Source organism: Dendropsophus ebraccatus, chromosome 14, assembly GCF_027789765.1.
Source record: "Dendropsophus ebraccatus isolate aDenEbr1 chromosome 14, aDenEbr1.pat, whole genome shotgun sequence".
Lineage (NCBI taxonomy): Eukaryota > Metazoa > Chordata > Amphibia > Anura > Hylidae > Dendropsophus > Dendropsophus ebraccatus.
Window position 1 is genome coordinate 78,872,558 of NC_091467.1, and position 17,056 is coordinate 78,889,613.

General features: G+C 46.2%; 1 pseudogene; it reads right to left on the reverse strand.

The window, feature by feature from the left end:
• LOC138771932 (protein-glutamine gamma-glutamyltransferase E-like) overlaps positions 1–17,056 on the reverse strand; it is an 82,255-nt pseudogene that overhangs the window by 1,747 nt on the left and 63,452 nt on the right.

Consider the following 17,056-nt stretch of genomic DNA (forward strand, 5'->3'; position numbering starts at 1 on the left):
TATAGCAGCCACACTGCAATCCTTCTCTCTACTGAGCATATCTTATACAGTATATGGCTATGTCACACTACGTATATGTCCGGCCGCATATATTTCGCAGCCGCACATATACGTGTAAACTCCCGGCCGGGATTTACGCAAGTTGCGGCCGGCTACGTACGGTCCGCAAACTTACGCCCGTAAGCTACGTATGCTTCCCGAGCGGCGTATGTAGCGATCTGACAGCGGGTCTTTTACTTGGATATCTTCGCCTAGCCCGGACACCCCACAGAACCTTTTGGATCTGCAAATCAAAGTGTAAAAAAATGAAGAATCACCACTACGTACGGGACCGCATGTTACGCTACGGCGTAAGTTACAGCATTTCCGTCCTCAAACAATGGTCTGGTTCATTTTTTACGGCGCTGCATACAATCCGGGCGTAAATTCGTACGTAGTGTGAACTGTGCGGCCGTACATCGTATACTTTCCATTGTACGCAAACTACGTAAATCTCCGGCCGCTTATTCACGGAACGCGCTACGGCCGGATACTTACGTAGTGTGAACTTAGCCTATAGATGCATATAGCGGTCACACTGAGCATATCCTCCCACAGTATATAGATGTGTGTGTGTGTATATATATATATATATTATAGTGTTGATGGGTGATGCAGATATGGTGTGTATACATATCTGTAGATGGGGGGGGGGGTCCTCAGCGCGGGGGACGTGGCAGAGCTTTCCTTATACGACAGATGACTTACCTTGATGGTGAGTGAGGGGCTTTGTATGGTAAATGACTTTTGGTTATCAGTAACTTCTGTACGTCGTCTCTTGACACAAAGCCGAGACCTCCAGCACTTTGTCCTCCATCAGACAGTCGGCGTATCTGCTGTACGGAATTGTAAATGGAATCTCCTTTCTGAAATCAAATACAATAAATCTAATATTTTATATCCTCATCTCTTCATTTACTGAAGGAGGTGAGGATATAACAGGTAGTAATGGATCATGGTGGAGTATATAACAGGTAAGTAATGGATCATGGTGGAGTATATAACAGGTAAGTAATGGATCATGGTGGAGTATATAACAGGTAAGTAATGGATCATGGTGGAGTATATAACAGGTAAGTAATGGATCATGGTGGAGTATATAACAGGTAAGTACTGGATCATGGTGGAGTATATACAGGTAAGTAATGGATCATGGTGGAGTATATAACAGGTAAGTATTGGAGGGTGTGGAGTGTTGGAGGGATTAGTACTGGGGTGGTGGGGTATATAACAGTGTAAGTACAGGTACCCATAATCCCCATAGGGTTGTTCCCCATAATCCCCATAGGGTTGTTCCCCATAATCCCCACAGGGTTTGTTCTCCCCATAATCCCCACAGGGTAGTTCCCCATAATCCCCACAGGGTTGTTCCCCATAATCCCCATAGGGTTGTTCCCCATAATCCCATAGGGTAGTTCCCCATAATCCCCACAGGGTAGTTCCCCATAATCCCCACAGGGTAATTCCCCATAATCCCCATTGGGTTGTTCCCCATAATCCCCATAGGGTAATTCCCCATAATCCCCATAGGCTTGTTCCCCATAATCCCCATAGGGTTGTTCCCCATAATCCCCATAGGGTTGTTCCCCATAATCCCCACAGGGTAATTCCCATAATCCCCATAGGCTTGTTCCCCATAATCCCCATAGGGTTGTTCCCCATAATCCCATAGGGTAGTTCCCCATAATCCCCATAGGGTAGTTCCCCATAATCCCCATAGGGTTGTTCCCCATAATCCCCATAGGGTAGTTCCCCATAATCCCCACAGGTAGTTCCCCATAATCCCCACAGGGTTGTTCCCCATAATTCCCATAGGGTAGTTCCCCATAATCCCCATAGGGTTGTTCCCCATAATCCCCACAGGGTAGTTCCCCATAATCCCCACAGGGTTGTTCCCCATAATCCCCACAGGGTTTTCCCCATAATCCCTATAGGGTAATTCCCCATAATCCCTATAGGGCTGTTACCTTGGTTAGCCGCCATGCTAATAGACATGCTGTCACTCATGACGTTTCTCACCACCCGCCTGGTGTAGCCGCTGCTGCTAACGCTGAAATTAATGGTGAGGTTTTTGGCTGCTCCCGAATTCTTGAGTACCAATACGAGATTGACATTGTGGCCGATCACAGTGGGATCAGATTCTGTGAATTTTCCGCTCATGTTCACATTAGTGAAGAGCTCCATCCTGGCTACTCTGACCAGGGCGGCCGGAGCGCCTTCACTGCTTGTGTCATCATCATCTCGTCAAAGCTTCTGCGTCCATAGAGCTGCAGCACGGCATTGTGGTAGGCTTCTCTCTCCGCAGCCGAGCCTTGCAGAAACATAAGAGAACAATATATTTACGGCCAATCCCGCTCCCATATACATTGTAGTCTTTATAATCCATAGTCCGAAACCTTCAGAAACGGCCAACAAGTCGGGAGATCTTTGCAATCTACTTGGAAAGAACACGTCCTTAGAGGGTGAGATCTTATTATTTTTTACTGTATAGATTTACCCTAGTAGATTACCCCCCCCCTGGAACGTATATAGTAACGTGACCCCCATACCCTCCTAGGTCCATCATCCAAGATCAGCCAGTTCTGATGACCTCATGCCTATGGCTAGCTTTAAACTAGTGACAGGGGATTTCCAAGACTTTGATGGATCCATTCATTTAGCATTTACACTAATGGGAAGTGAAGTGCAGTTACCCTGTGCGGCCACTACACAATGTACGGCGCTGTCTGCTTATGATTCTATTCAGGCTGATGAGCGTCAGGATAGTCAGGTAACCATTGGCGATTCTCAGGATAGACCAGTAGCAGAACCCCTTTAAATGCTCTATAGTACAGGCAGCATCTCTGGTTCTGGGCTGCACTGTGTGATTAGGTTCTTAGAGGTGGTGAACCCCGGATCTTTCCATCGTCTTACCTTCAGCATATTTATAATGGGAGGTGATGTCCGTTCTCTTGTTGCTGCCCACAGCTTTTGTGCTGGTGCATTTCCCAATGGAGCTGCTGTTGGTTTGAACCCTCTCATAGGATCCTTCTTCTTCTTGTATATCCAGGAGACGCGATCCGCATTAACCTCCGAGAACACGAAGGGGCCGTCGTACTTCAGCTTCACGTCTCCCTGTTTGATGGCTTTAACTGATGTCGGTCCCAGCCTGTAGACCCCTGTACACACACAGCAGTACATTCAGCACCCTATCCACCTCATTGTTTAAGGCAGTGATTTTCAACCAGTGTGCCGCGACACATGGTCGGGTGTGCTGCGGGGAAGGTTCCCCAAACTATGGTGCCCCTGTGAAACAGGAGAAAACAATGGGGGAGAAAAACCTGGGGATGGGGAGAGAAACAGCAGAGAAGCAGGGGGGAGAAGTATGGTGGAGAGAAGCACAGGAGAGAAGCATGGGGAGAGAAGCACAGGAGAGAAGCACAGGAGAGAAACCTGGGGATGGGGGAGAGACAGGGGAGAGAAGCAGGGGGGAGAGAAACATGGGGATGGGGGAGAGAAACAGGGGGAGAGAAGCAGGGGGGAGAGAAACCTGGGGATGGGGGAGAGACAGGAGAGAAGCAGGGGGGAGAGAAACATGGGATGGGGGGAGAGAAACAGGGGGGAGAAGCATGGTGGAGAGAAGCACAAGAGAGAAGTATGGTGGAGAGAAGCACAGGAGAGAAGAAGGGGGGAGAAGTATGGTGGAGAGAAGCACAGGAGAGAAGCATGGGGAGAGAAGCACGGGGGAGAGAAGCATGGGGGAGAGAAGCATGGGGGAGAGAAACCTGGGGATGGGGGAGAGAAGCAGGGGGGAGAAGTATGGTGGAGAGAAGCACAGGAGAGAAGCATGGGGGAGAGAAGTACAGGAGAGAAGCAGGGGGGATAAGTATGGGGGAGAGAAGCAGGGGGGCGAAGTATGGTGGAGAGAAGCACAGGAGAGAAGAAGGGGGGAGAAGTATGGTGGAGAGAAGCACAGGAGAGAAGCATGGTGGAGAGAAGCACAAGAGAGAAGAATGGTGGAGAGAAGCACAGGAGAGAAGAAGGGGGGAGAAGTATGGTGGAGAGAGCACAGGAGAGAAGCACAGGGGGGAGAAGCAGGGGAGAGAAGCACAGGAGAGAAGTATGGTGGAGAGAAGCACAGGAGAGAAATATGGGGGAGAAGTATGGTGGAGAGAAGCACAGGAGAGAAGCATGGGAGAGAAGCACAGGAGAGAAGCAGGGGGAGAAGTATGATGGAGAGAAGCAGGGGGAGAGAAGCAGGGGGGAGAAGTATGGGGGAGAGAAGCACAGGAGAGAAGCAGGGGGAGAAGTATGGTGGAGAGAAGCAGGGGGAGAAGTATGGTGGAGAGAAGCAGGGGGAGAAGCATGGGGGAGAGAAGCACAGGAGAGAAGCAGGGGGGAGAAGTATGGTGGAGAGAAGCATGGGGGAGAGAAGCACAGGAGAGAAGCAGGGGGGAGAAGCACATGAGAGAAGCACAGGAGAGAAGTATGGTGGAGAGAAGCATGGGGGAGAGAAGCACAGGAGAGAAGTATGGGGGAGAAGTAATGGTGGAGAGAAGCACAGGAGAGAAGTATGGTGGAGAGAAGCACAGGGAGAGAAGTATGGTGGAGAGAAGCACAGGAGAGAAGTATGGTGGAGAGAAGCACAGGAGAGAAGTATGGTGGAGAGAAGCACAGGAGAGAAGTATGGTGGAGAGAAGCACAGGAGAGAAGCCCAGGGGGAGAAGTATGGTGGAGAGAAGCAGGGGGGAGAAGTATGGTGGAGAGAAGCACAGGAGAGGAAAGCAGGGGGAGAAGTATGGGGTGAGAGAAGCACAGGAGAGAAGCAGGGGGGAGAAGTATGGTGGAGAGAAGCACAGGAGAGAAGCATGGGGGAGAGAAGCACAGGAGAGAAGCAGGGGGGAGAAGTATGATGGAGAGAAGCAGGGGGAGAGAAGCAGGGGGGGAGAAGTATGGGGGAGAGAAGCACAGGAGAGAAGCAGGGGGAGAAGTATGGTGGAGAGAAGCAGGGGGAGAAGTATGGTGGAGAGAAGCAGGGGGGAGAAGCACAGGAGAAAGCAGGGGGGAGAAGTATGGTGAGAGAAGCATGGGGGAGAGAAGCACAGGAGAGAAGCAGGGGGGAGAAGTATGGTGGAAGAAGCACAGGAGAGAAGTATGGTGGAGAGAAGCATGGGGGAGAGAAGCACAGGAGAGAAGTATGGGGGAGAAGTATATGGTGGAGAGAAGCACAGGAGAGAAGTATGGTGGAGAGAAGCACAGGAGAGAAGTATGGTGGAGAGAAGCACAGGAGAGAAGTATGGTGGAGAGAAGCACAGGAGAGAAGCCCAGGGGGAGAAGTATGGTGGAGAGAAGCAGGGGGGAGAAGTATGGGGGAGAGAAGCACAGGAGAGAAGCAGGGGGGAGAAGTATGGGGGAGAGAAGCACAGGAGAGAAGCAGGGGGGAGAAGTATGGGGGAGAAGTATGGTGGAGAGAAGCACAGGAGAGAAGCACAGGAGAGAAGTATGGGGGAGAAGTATGGTGGAGAGAAGCACAGGAGAGAAGCACAGGAGAGAAGCAGGGGGGAGAAGTATGATGGAGAGAAGCAGGGGGAGAGAAGCAGGGGGGAGAAGTATGGGGGAGAGAAGCACAGGAGAGAAGCAGGGGGGAGAAGTATGGTGGAGAGAAGCAGGGGAGAAGTATGGTGGAGAGAAGCACAGGAGAGAAGCATGGGGGAGAGAAGCAGGGGGAGAAGTATGGTGGAGAGAAGCATGGGGGAGAGAAGCACAGGAGAGAAGCAGGGGGAGAAGTATGGTGGAGAGAAGTATGGGGGAGAGAAGCACAGGAGAGAAGCATGGGGGAGAGAAGCAGGGGGGAGAAGTATGGTGGAGAGAAGCACAGGGGGAGAAGCAGGGAGAGAAGCACAGGAGAGAAGTATGGTGGAGAGAAGCACAGGAGAGAAGTATGGGGGAGAAGTATGGTGGAGAGAAGCACAGGAGAGAAGCATGGGAGAGAAGCACAGGAAGAGCAGGGGGGAGAAGTATGATGGAGAGAAGCAGGGGAGAGAAGCAGGGGGAGAAGTATGGGGGAGAGAAGCACAGGAGAGAAGCAGGGGGAGAAGTATGGTGGAGAGAAGCAGGGGGAGAAGTATGGTGGAGAGAAGCAGGGGGAGAAGCATGGGGGAGAGAAGCACAGGAGAGAAGCAGGGGGGAAGTATGGTGGAGAGAAGCATGGGGAGAGAAGCACAGGAGAGAAGCAGGGGGGAGAAGTATGGTGGAGAGAAGCACAGGAGAGAAGTATGGTGGAGAGAAGCATGGGGGAGAGAAGCACAGCAGAGAAGTATGGGGGAGAAGTATGGTGGAGAGAAGCACAGGAGAGAAGTATGGGGAGAGAAGCACAGGAGAGAAGTATGGTGGAGAGAAGCACAGGAGAGAAGTATGGTGGAGAGAAGCACAGGAGAGAAGTATGGTGGAGAGAAGCACAGGAGAGAAGCCCAGGGGGAGAAGTATGGTGGAGAGAAGCAGGGGGAGAAGTATGGGGGAGAGAAGCACAGGAGAGAAGCAGGGGGGAGAAGTATGGGGGAGAGAAGCACAGGAGAGAAGCAGGGGGGAGAAGTATGGGGGAGAAGTATGGTGGAGAGAAGCACAGGAGAGAAGCACAGGAGAGAAGTATGGGGGAGAAGTATGGTGGAGAGAAGCACAGGAGAGAAGCACAGGAGAGAAGCAGGGGGAGAAGTATGGTGGAGAGAAGCAGGGGGAGAGAAGCAGGGGGGAGAAGTATGGGGGAGAGAAGCACAGGAGAGAAGCAGGGGGGAGAAGTATGGTGGAGAGAAGCAGGGGGGAGAAGTATGGTGGAGAGAAGCACAGGAGAGAAGCATGGGGAGAGAAGCAGGGGGAGAAGTATGGTGGAGAGAAGCATGGGGGAGAGAAGCACAGGAGAGAAGCAGGGGGAGAAGTATGGTGGAGAGAAGTATGGGGGAGAGAAGCACAGGAGAGAAGCATGGGGGAGAGAAGCAGGGGGGAGAAGTATGGTGGAGAGAAGCATGGGGGAGAGAAGCACAGGAGAGAAGCAGGGGGAGAAGTATGGTGGAGAGAAGCACAGGAGAGAAGTATGGTGGAGAGAAGCATGGGGGAGAAGCACAGGAGAGAAGTATGGGGAGAAGTATGGTGGAGAGAAGCACAGGAGAGAAGTATGGTGGAGAGAAGCACAGGAGAGAAGTATGGTGGAGAGAAGCACAGGAGAGAAGCAGGGGGAGAAGTATGGGGGAGAGAAGCACAGGAGAGAAGCAGGGGGGAGAGAAGCACAGGAGAGAAGCAGGGGGGAGAAGTATGGGGGAGAGAAGCACAGGAGAGAAGCAGGGGGGAGAAGTATGGGGGAGAGAAGCAGGGGGGATAAGTATGGGGGAGAGAAGCAGGGGGGATAAGTATGGGGGAGAGAAGCAGGGGGGATAAGTATGGGGGAGAGAAGCAGGGGGGATAAGTATGGGGGGAGAAGCAGGGGGGATAAGTATGGGGGAGAGAAGCAGGGGGGATAAGTATGGGGGAGAGAAGCAGGGGGGAGAGAAGCAGGGGGGATAAGTATGGGGGAGAGAAGCAGGGGGGAAAAGTATGGCGGAGAGAAGCAGGGGGGAAAAGTATGGGGGAGAGAAGCAGGGGGGATAAGTATGGGGGAGAGAAGCAGGGGGGAGAAGTATGGGGGAGAGAAGCAGGGGGGATAAGTATGGGGGAGAGAAGCAGGGGGGATAAGTATAGGGGAGAGAAGCAGGGGGGATAAGTATGGGGGAGAGAAGCAGGGGGGATAAGTATGGGGGAGAGAAGCAGGGGGATAAGTATGGGGGAGAGAGCAGGGGGAAGAGAAGCAGGGGGGATAAGTATGGGGGAGAGAAGCAGGGGGGAAAAGTATGGGGGAGAGAAGCAGGGGGGATAAGTATGGGGGAGAGAAGCAGGGGGGAGAGAAGCAGGGGGGATAAGTATGGGGGAGAGAAGCAGGGGGGATAAGTATGGGGGAGAGAAGCAGGGGGGATAAGTATGGGGGAGAGAAGCAGGGGGGATAAGTATGGGGGAGAGAAGCAGGGGGGAGAGTATGGGGGAGAGAAGCAGGGGGGTTAAGTATGGGGGAGAGAAGCAGGGGGGTTAAGTATGGGGGAGAGAAGCAGGGGGGTTAAGTATGGGGGAGAGAAGCAGGGGGGTTAAGTATGGGGGAGAGAAGCAGGGGGGTTAAGTATGGGGGAGAGAAGCAGGGGGGATAAGTATGGGGGAGAGAAGCAGGGGGGATAAGTATGGGGGAGAGAAGCAGGGGGGATAAGTATGGGGGAGAGAAGTATGGTGGAGAGAAGCATGGGGGAGAGAAGCACAGGAGAGTAGAAGAAAACAGGCCCAGGTTTCACACTGAGTAAGTATAAATACATTTAGAATCTGTATTATTAACTATATGTATAATATGTACTGTTTTAGTGTCATTTTGTGCCATTTTGGTTGGTGGTGCCCCGGGATTTTTTAAGTATAAAAAGTGTGCCGCGGCTCAAAAAAGGTTGAAAATCACTGGTTTAAGGAACAGTTTAAAGTTTCGACTAAAGAACTTTGACATTTTTTTTATATTTATTTTTTATTATTTTGTGTCCCAGAATTTGTCTGGAATCTGCTCGATGGATTCTGGTGCTGATACGCAGGATTAGGCTATGTTCACACAACGTCAAAAATATTGAAAAGGCGTCTGATCTTCATATTTTAAAAAACGTCCGTTCTTGCCGTGATTTAACTGACCGCGGATGGCAATGCATTGAAGTCAATGGGAAGACGGACGTCCAATGCGCACAGTGGTATGGAATAACGGACTTTTTTGCAGCGGATGTCAAAATAATGAACATGACAATTCTTTTCGGACTACTTTTGCAAACGGGACGTTTTTCATTAGTTGGTCATACACAGTTTTTGTTTTTCACTGTTCTTTCTCTCCGTTTTTTTACTATTAAATTCAATGGACTTTTCAATTAAGCCGCATCCCAAGGCCAATTAGTAACCAAACTAGTATCATGTACAAACACCCGTCAGCGCACTAAAGGGGAGGCCAGCTGCTAAATGACGTCCACTATTTTTGCCTCACAATAACGGATGTCATTTTAAAAAGGAGCTAAAAAAACGTGTGAACATGGCCTATGGTAGGACCCTATTGCACGACCTGATATTTAGGAGGGCCTGTCAGGTAAGTGCTATTTAGGAGGACCTGTTTGGTAAGTGCTCGCTGTCTGTGCTATTACACGCAACAACATCGAGCCGGGGGGGGGGGGGGGGGGGGGGGGGGGGGGGGGGTGGGAGGCCGGGCTTCTATAGGTGGCCCACAGGAGATAGCGGCGGTCCGTCACCATCGTTGCTCTTCTTTCTCCTTCATGTTCTGTTCACGTCGGCTGATTGTTTGAACATGAGCTATTACTGGGGACAGAGGACTGATCAGAGAAAGGGCAATAATAAACATTGTACCTATAGCAGTAGGAGCCGACCGAATCACCAACCACCACCCACAGGGGGTGTCCGGGGCTGTATAATGTGCCCCTCCACCCACTGAATTCAGTAGAATGGCTGATAATCCCTCTGTTACCCCATCAGCATATATATGTGGGGGTATATATAAAAATATATATATATGAATTATCGGTTGATCAAACCTTCACTTGTCTCTTGCGGAGTTGCATCCAGAACCTGCCATCCATTATAGAATGATCCAAGGTCGTCTCTGGTGAACCAAGCTTCATTCCATACATGAAAATTCCTAATCAAAAAAAGGAGAACATTTCAAAGCCAAGATGAGGAAGAAGAATGATAGTAATAAAAAGAATTACAATGAACCAGAATAGTGACAATGTAGGGATGATAGCATTATACTGCCCTTCACTTCTATCTGAATGTCTGGTTAGCTGGCACACCCCTGGCAGTCAGTGGTAGGTGCCCGTCCCTTACTACCCCTAATGATACCTTCTGATTATAATCTGTATACAGCAGGGTAGCTTTCATACATGTGTATCATCACTTACCCATTGAATTATGTCATTCATTTTATTTCTACTGAATAAATAAAATCATAAACTGAAGAACTACAAGGATAACAAAGAGCAATACAGGAATGATAAAGTGTACTACAAGAATATAAAGGACAATACAAAAAGCAATACAAGGATAACAAAGAGCAATACAAGGATAACAAAGAGCAATACAAGGATAACAAAGAGCAATACAAGGATAACAAAGCAAACTACAAGGATAACAAAGAGCAATACAAGGATAACAAAGAGCAATACAAGGATAACAAAGAGCAATACAAGGATACAAAGAGCAATACAAGGATAACAGCAATACAAGGATAACAAAGAGCAATACAAGGATAACAGCAATACAAGGATAACAAAGCAAACTACAAGGATAACAAAGAGCAATACAAGGATAACAAAGAGCAATACAAGGATAACAAAGAGCAATACAAGGATAACAAAGAGCAATACAAGGATAACAAAGCAAACTACAAGGATAACAAAGAGCAATACAAGGATAACAAAGAGCAATACAAGGATAACAAAGCAAACTACAAGGATAACAAAGAGCAATACAAGGATAACAAAGAGCAATACAGGATAACAAAGCAAACTACAAGGATAACAAAGAGCAATACAAGGATAACAAAGAGCAATACAAGGATAACAAAGCAATACAAGGATAACAAAGCAAACTACAAGGATAACAAAGAGCAATACAGGGATAACAGAGCAATACAAGGATAAGCAAAGAGCAATACAAGGATAACAAAGCAATACAAGGATAACAAAGAGCAATACAGGAATGATAAAGTGTACTACAAGAATAAAAAGCACAATACAAAAAGCAATACAAGGATAACAAAGAGCAATACAAGGATAAAGCAAACTACAAGGATAACAAAGAGCAATACAAGGATAACAGCAAATACAAGGATAACAAAGAGCAATACAAGGATAACAAAGCAAACTACAAGGATAACAAAGAGCAATACAAGGATAACAAAGAGCAATACAAGGATAACAAAGCAAACTACAAGGATAACAAAGAGCAATACAAGGATAACAAAGAGCAATACAAGGATAACAAAGCAATACAAGGATAACAAAGCAAACTACAAGGATAACAAAGAGCAATACAGGGATAACAGAGCAATACAAGGATAACAAAGAGCAATACAAGGATAACAGCAATACAAGGATAACAAAGAGCAATTGTAAAAAACTAATAACCTGTAACCCCATCTATAACATCTAACCTTATTAATGGCTGAATGGATCATATTATCTTTGGCATTAGTGGAATCAAATTATTATCATCCAAGATATATCTACACTGTATTCCAGTCTCATTCTCTTCTCCACTCTCATATTGAGTATAGGGCTGAACTCTCACCTAGTAATTTCTTGACCTCCAAAATGGTGGATGACTGGAAGATCCTAATATGGTCGTGTCTAGGATGGTCACGTGGGTAATGTATGGATCATAGTGAGATATAGCTACGTGTCCAGCTTGACCAATCCACTTGGAGCTTTGCCAGTATAACCATTTTTGGGATATAAGTTGTACTGGGTGTAACCATATTTGGGCATAAGTGTATATATTTTCCCGGTCAGGAGAGTATATAGACTTAGAAGGTTAGTTGGTTGGGGGGTCTTTTTGTATACCATCTTTCAAGAGAAGCCTCCACGCACATCTGGGGTTTGTTAGCCCCCACCTCATGATTCACCCAAGGAAGTTCTTTGTTCTCTAGCCAAATCTTCAGTCACCATTGGAAAGAGACTACATCCCCCATCATTTTGGGACTCTGAGACTTGAACCACAGAGACATTCTAAGACATTTGTAAGACTATTGCCTTATTTCTCTTATGACTGATATCCTGTTTATATGATATTTGTACCTCCTTTGGTGAAGAATTAAACCCACCATATTTTTACCTACAAGTTTTCTTTTGCCGTCCTGGATCATTCAAATTTCCCTCCAAAGCACACTTTTCCTTCTTTTTTAAACCTCGTCCTTATTACAGAGTGGCGAGCCAACCAGATTCTTTATTTATTTTGGATCCTCACCTCGTTCAGGGGGGACAGACTTGTGCGTTGTTTGTACAAGGTTACGGACAAATAAATAAACAAAGAAAAGGACCTGAAGCACGAGGTTTACAGTCCGGGATTTAAAGGCTATTAAAGGAGTCACAACGGAAGCGTCTTCAGCATCCAGGCGGTGGCGGAGATAGCATCCCAGGAGGAGAACATCTAAAAGCTACCAGAGTGTGAGTATTTTCATTCCTTCTTTATATCATATATAGAGGATGGATTTCATTGATAGCTATGCCAGTAAAAGCAATGTACAGTTTAGCTTTGATAATTGTCAGACAAATGCACAGTTATGGGAGAGATTGTATCAGCAATGTTTGGAGAGTAATAAATTGATGGACAAGAAATTGTTGTGTATAGATAAAGAGAAAAGAAAAACTTAGAAATGTTTAAATCTGGTAAAGATTTTCAATGATTTACTAATAGAGGACGGTCAAAGAAGAAATGTCTGTGTGGTTCAGCAGGCAGAGACAAAGTCAGAAGGGATTATTCAGATTGTGAGAACTGTTTCATTTGGCGCAGCAGCTTGAATTGTATGAACAGGAAATTGATGTAAAGACGCAGTTGTTATCAGACATATCCAGGGGTAACAGGATTGATCATAGGAATAACAGAAATGTGTGTACATTAACTAAGAAGAGTAAAACTACTGTAGATGGGTCATTTGTGCCAAATCCGAATGTTTCCGGAAATGTAATAGATAGCGAGGACGAAGAGATTATTACTACAGATGTAATAAAACGAAGAAAATTGCATGAGAGAGCGGCTAAGTTGAATTTGAAAATTCATGATCAGTTGATGAAAATAGCAAAGGATATTCCGGCTTTTAATGACAGGATGGATGCATTCTTTAACATTGATCTTTTTGAGTCGAATTGTGATAAGTTTAATCTGACTGAGGAACAAAAGAATAAAGTATTCAAGGTTTGGTTACCCTCCCATATGTCAAAAAGATTAGAGACATCTCCGAGGAGCGATGGCTATCATAGTTCGGATTCGGATCGGTTGAGGCAATTACTTCTGTTTATGACAGGAGAGCCTCTCCTTCTTTGTCTATATTGGAATCATTAAAAGTTAGCCCACAGGAGGACCCGTTCTCATTTCTGATGAAATTTGAGAAAGCGTACCGCATGGTAATGAAGGTGGAGGAGGGGGAGGAGCCTCCGGAAATGATTGCTGCATTTGTGAAAAAGTTTGGTTATTTGGATTCTTGTCTTTGCATATTGCGTCAGAAAAGCCATCCTTGCATGAGGCGGCTACTTTTATTGATCGCATAAGGAGATCAATCAAAGTGAATCAGGTGAAAGGCTAAGGTTGCAACGGTGCAGAATAAAAAGTGATCAACAGTTTAGAGCAAACCCAGGGCAGCCTACCCAAGCCACAGATACATCAGGCTGCTGGACAGGGGGAATTTAGGACCCAGAAAAGAGGTAGAATTCAGGCCACGTGTTTTTTTTGTAAGAGGCCTGGTCACATCAAAAATCAGTGCCGTGCTTTTCTCCATAGACAACTTTCTAGGTCCCATGAAAATGGTTTAGTCCCAACAGCCCCGACTATTACAAATTCTGTGTCTGGAGAAAGTACTTCTACATCTCCGTATGCAGACCTAACAAGACAGATACAGGAAATGAAAAAGAATGGTTCTGCTATTCCGGACAACAGGGGGGCAGGGGAGACCTGAGGAGGGTGTGCCATCCTCCCATTGACTAAGGAATGTTTTAACCCATTGTTCACTGGAACTTGTAGCCCCTTTCTCAGTGGATAATTGTGGAAGGCCGTTTGTGAGGGGGATTCTCGATGGTAATGACGTCACAGTCCCTTTTGGATACAGGAGCTCAGCTCAGTGTAACTAATCAAGCAGCACATGTTGTTAAGCCCTAATGCTCCAGTTTGTACAATTGTTGGTTTCAGTGGGAAGGGGACCACTGACGCAACTTTGGTGAAAGGAGTTTTGTTTGAGATTCCTGGTTATTTGAGCATAGAGATTGATGTTTGGTATTGTCCTAGTTCTCAGAATATTCTTGGTACTGATTTGATGAAAGCCAAAGGCTGGATCATTGATCTAGCAAATCAAGTGATCTGGAAAGGCAATAAAAATTGTAAAGCTGTGGTGGTTGATCCAAGTGATTATGCTTCAGTTGCAGGGATTAATTTGGTTGAGCAAATTTCTCCAAATCATGTTTGGCCAGAGGTAGACAATGATAATCTGGAACTTGTTGAGATTGTGCAGAAATATCCTTCTCTATGGGCTCAGTTCAGGAATGAGGTTGGAACATTGAAAGGATTTGAAGTCAGAGTGGATGGATTAGACCCTCCCCCACAGAAGCAGTACAAGTTGCCGCCAGAAACCATAGAGCCTTTGTCTAAGATAATTAAGGATTTCTTCAACAAGGAGTTGTTTGCAAAGCCAATTCAATAACAAACAATCCAATTTGGGCAGTGATGAAAAGTGACAAATCAGTCAGGATGCTTTTGGATTTGAGGTTGTTTAATAAGTATAACGCCAAATGTAGCGCCTATCGTGGCCAGCACACCTGATATAATGGCGTGGTTGAACGCAAGGCGAAATATTTTACCGTGTTAGATGTAAGTAACGGCTTTTATTCATTAATTATACAAAAAGAATCGAGGTACAAATTTGCTTTTTCGTTTGGCGATGAACAGTACGTTTTTGCAGGCTTCCGCAAGGGGCTCACCTATCCCCAAGTGTATTTCATCAGGCGTTGGCAAAAGTGTTGTCAAAATTTTCTAGGCCAGATTGTATTTTGCAATATGTGGATGACATTTTGTTGGCAACGGGAGGACAGGGAGACTCATCTGATTTTGTTGGATGAATTGTTCAGAGTGTTGCATGAATCTGGGCTGAAATTGAACCCAAAGAAAGTACAACTGTTGAAACATGAGGTTAGATACTTGGGAGTTTGGATTAGTCCTGGTCAGAGACGCCCCCTACAGGAAAGAGTGGAGACTATTGCATTGTTGCCTGTCCCTACAACATACAAAAGTTTGAGACAGTTTTTGGGTCTTGTGAATTTTTCCAGAGAGTTCATTGAAGGATTTGCAGAGAAGGCCAAGCCTCTGTATGATGTATTGAAAGATACTGATGATGACAAATCCTTTGTTTGGGGTAATGAACAGCAGATGGCTTTTGAGCATTGAAACTTGATTTGCAGAGAGCTCCAGCTCTGGCTACAATGTATCCCTCAAAGGCCTTTGGAATACAGGTTCATACGTCTGAGACGGCTGTCTCAGCTGTCCTGTTACAACAGCAGGGTAATGAATGGAGGATCATTGGTTATTTTTCTAAACTTCTTTCTCCGGTGGAGAAGGGATTTGAAACTTGTGCCAGGCATCTAGTGGGCGTGCATTTTGCAGTTAAGGCTACAGAACACATTGTGGGATTTGACAAATTAATTTTGCAAACTCCTCACTCTACTTTGAAACTTCTTCTTGAAAAGAGTGTGCCAGGTGTTTCCCATCAGAGATTTGCACATTGGTTGTTATCTTTGTCCCCAAAACAGATTGAAGTAGACCACAATGCAAAGTACGTTCTTCCTCAACTAATGCAGTATGAGGGGGAGTGTCATGAGTGCATTGATACGTTCAGGGGGAGTATCCAATTCTCTTCAGAAGAGAAGCAGGTGAAGATGATAACCCAGTTTTTGTTGACGGATCACGTTTCTGTCTAAGAGGCACATATCATACTGGATGTGGCATCTGGTTTCCAAACCAAAGTCGAGAATTAATGTACAGATTACCAGGAGGTTTCTCAGCTCAGAGAGCAGAACTTGAAGCTGTAAAAACAGTTTTGGAGCTCAATGAGAGAGAGAACGGTGGTCCCTTGGTAATTTACAGTGACAGTGCTTATGTTGTTCGATCATTGACTGATTACCTATCTGTGTGGAAAAGAAGAGGATTTGTGGATTCTTCTAACAAGGTGTTAGTCCACAAAGACACATTGCAAACTATCTTTGAGCTTGCTTCCAAAAATCCTAACAAATACGCCATTGTCAAAGTTCCAGGACACAGGAAAGGAACTAGTGATTTAGCTGTGGGCAATGAGAAGGCGGATTTTCTTGCAAAAGAGGCAGCTCTGACAGGAGAGATAGTGATGGAGACTGAATCTCTGGAAGCCTTACCAATTAAGATTGTTGAGAATAAGGTGATATCATTCAGTGAGGAGCAGATGAAAGATCAGTTCATCATTGAATGCAAGAACAATATAACATCCATTTGTTTGTGAAAATGGAGTGGTGTGTTATGAAAAAGATGGAAACTTATTACCATTGTAGCAAAACACTTGCAAATGGAGTTCACTTCGTTTTAAAACCATGAAAGTCTGGGTCATTTGGGTCAACAGAAGTTGATGGAAGTCCTTAAAGGAAAATTTTTCTGGACTTCCATGGAATTGACTGTACAACGAGTTGTTCAGTCATGTCTTGTTTGTGCTCAAGTGATCCAAGGCCGAAAGGACAGAAACCTCCACTTCTGAGGATTGCACCTGCAGAGGGGGCATGGGCATCTTTACAAATAGACTACATCGGACCTCTAGTTGCGGGTAAGAACGGTCTTAGATACGCCTTAGTTGTGGTGGATGTTTTCTCTAAATGGGTGGAACTGGTTCCGGTCCGGAAAGACGATGCTTTATCTACGGCTAGAGCATTGGTGAATCATGTCTTTTGTACATGGGGGATCCCGAAGTTAATATCTTCTGACCGAGGTAGCCATTTTACTGGCAAAGTTATGCAAGCTGTATGTTCAATCTTAGGTATACAACAACGATTCCATGTGCCTTATCATCCACAGTCAGCAGGGATTGTTGAAAGGATGAACAGAACGATTAAGTCCAGAATTGCCAAAATGTTATTGGACAGAGGTAATACGTGGGTTGATGCAATACCTTTTGTACTCATGAGTATCAGAGGGTCAAGCTCTTCAACTACAC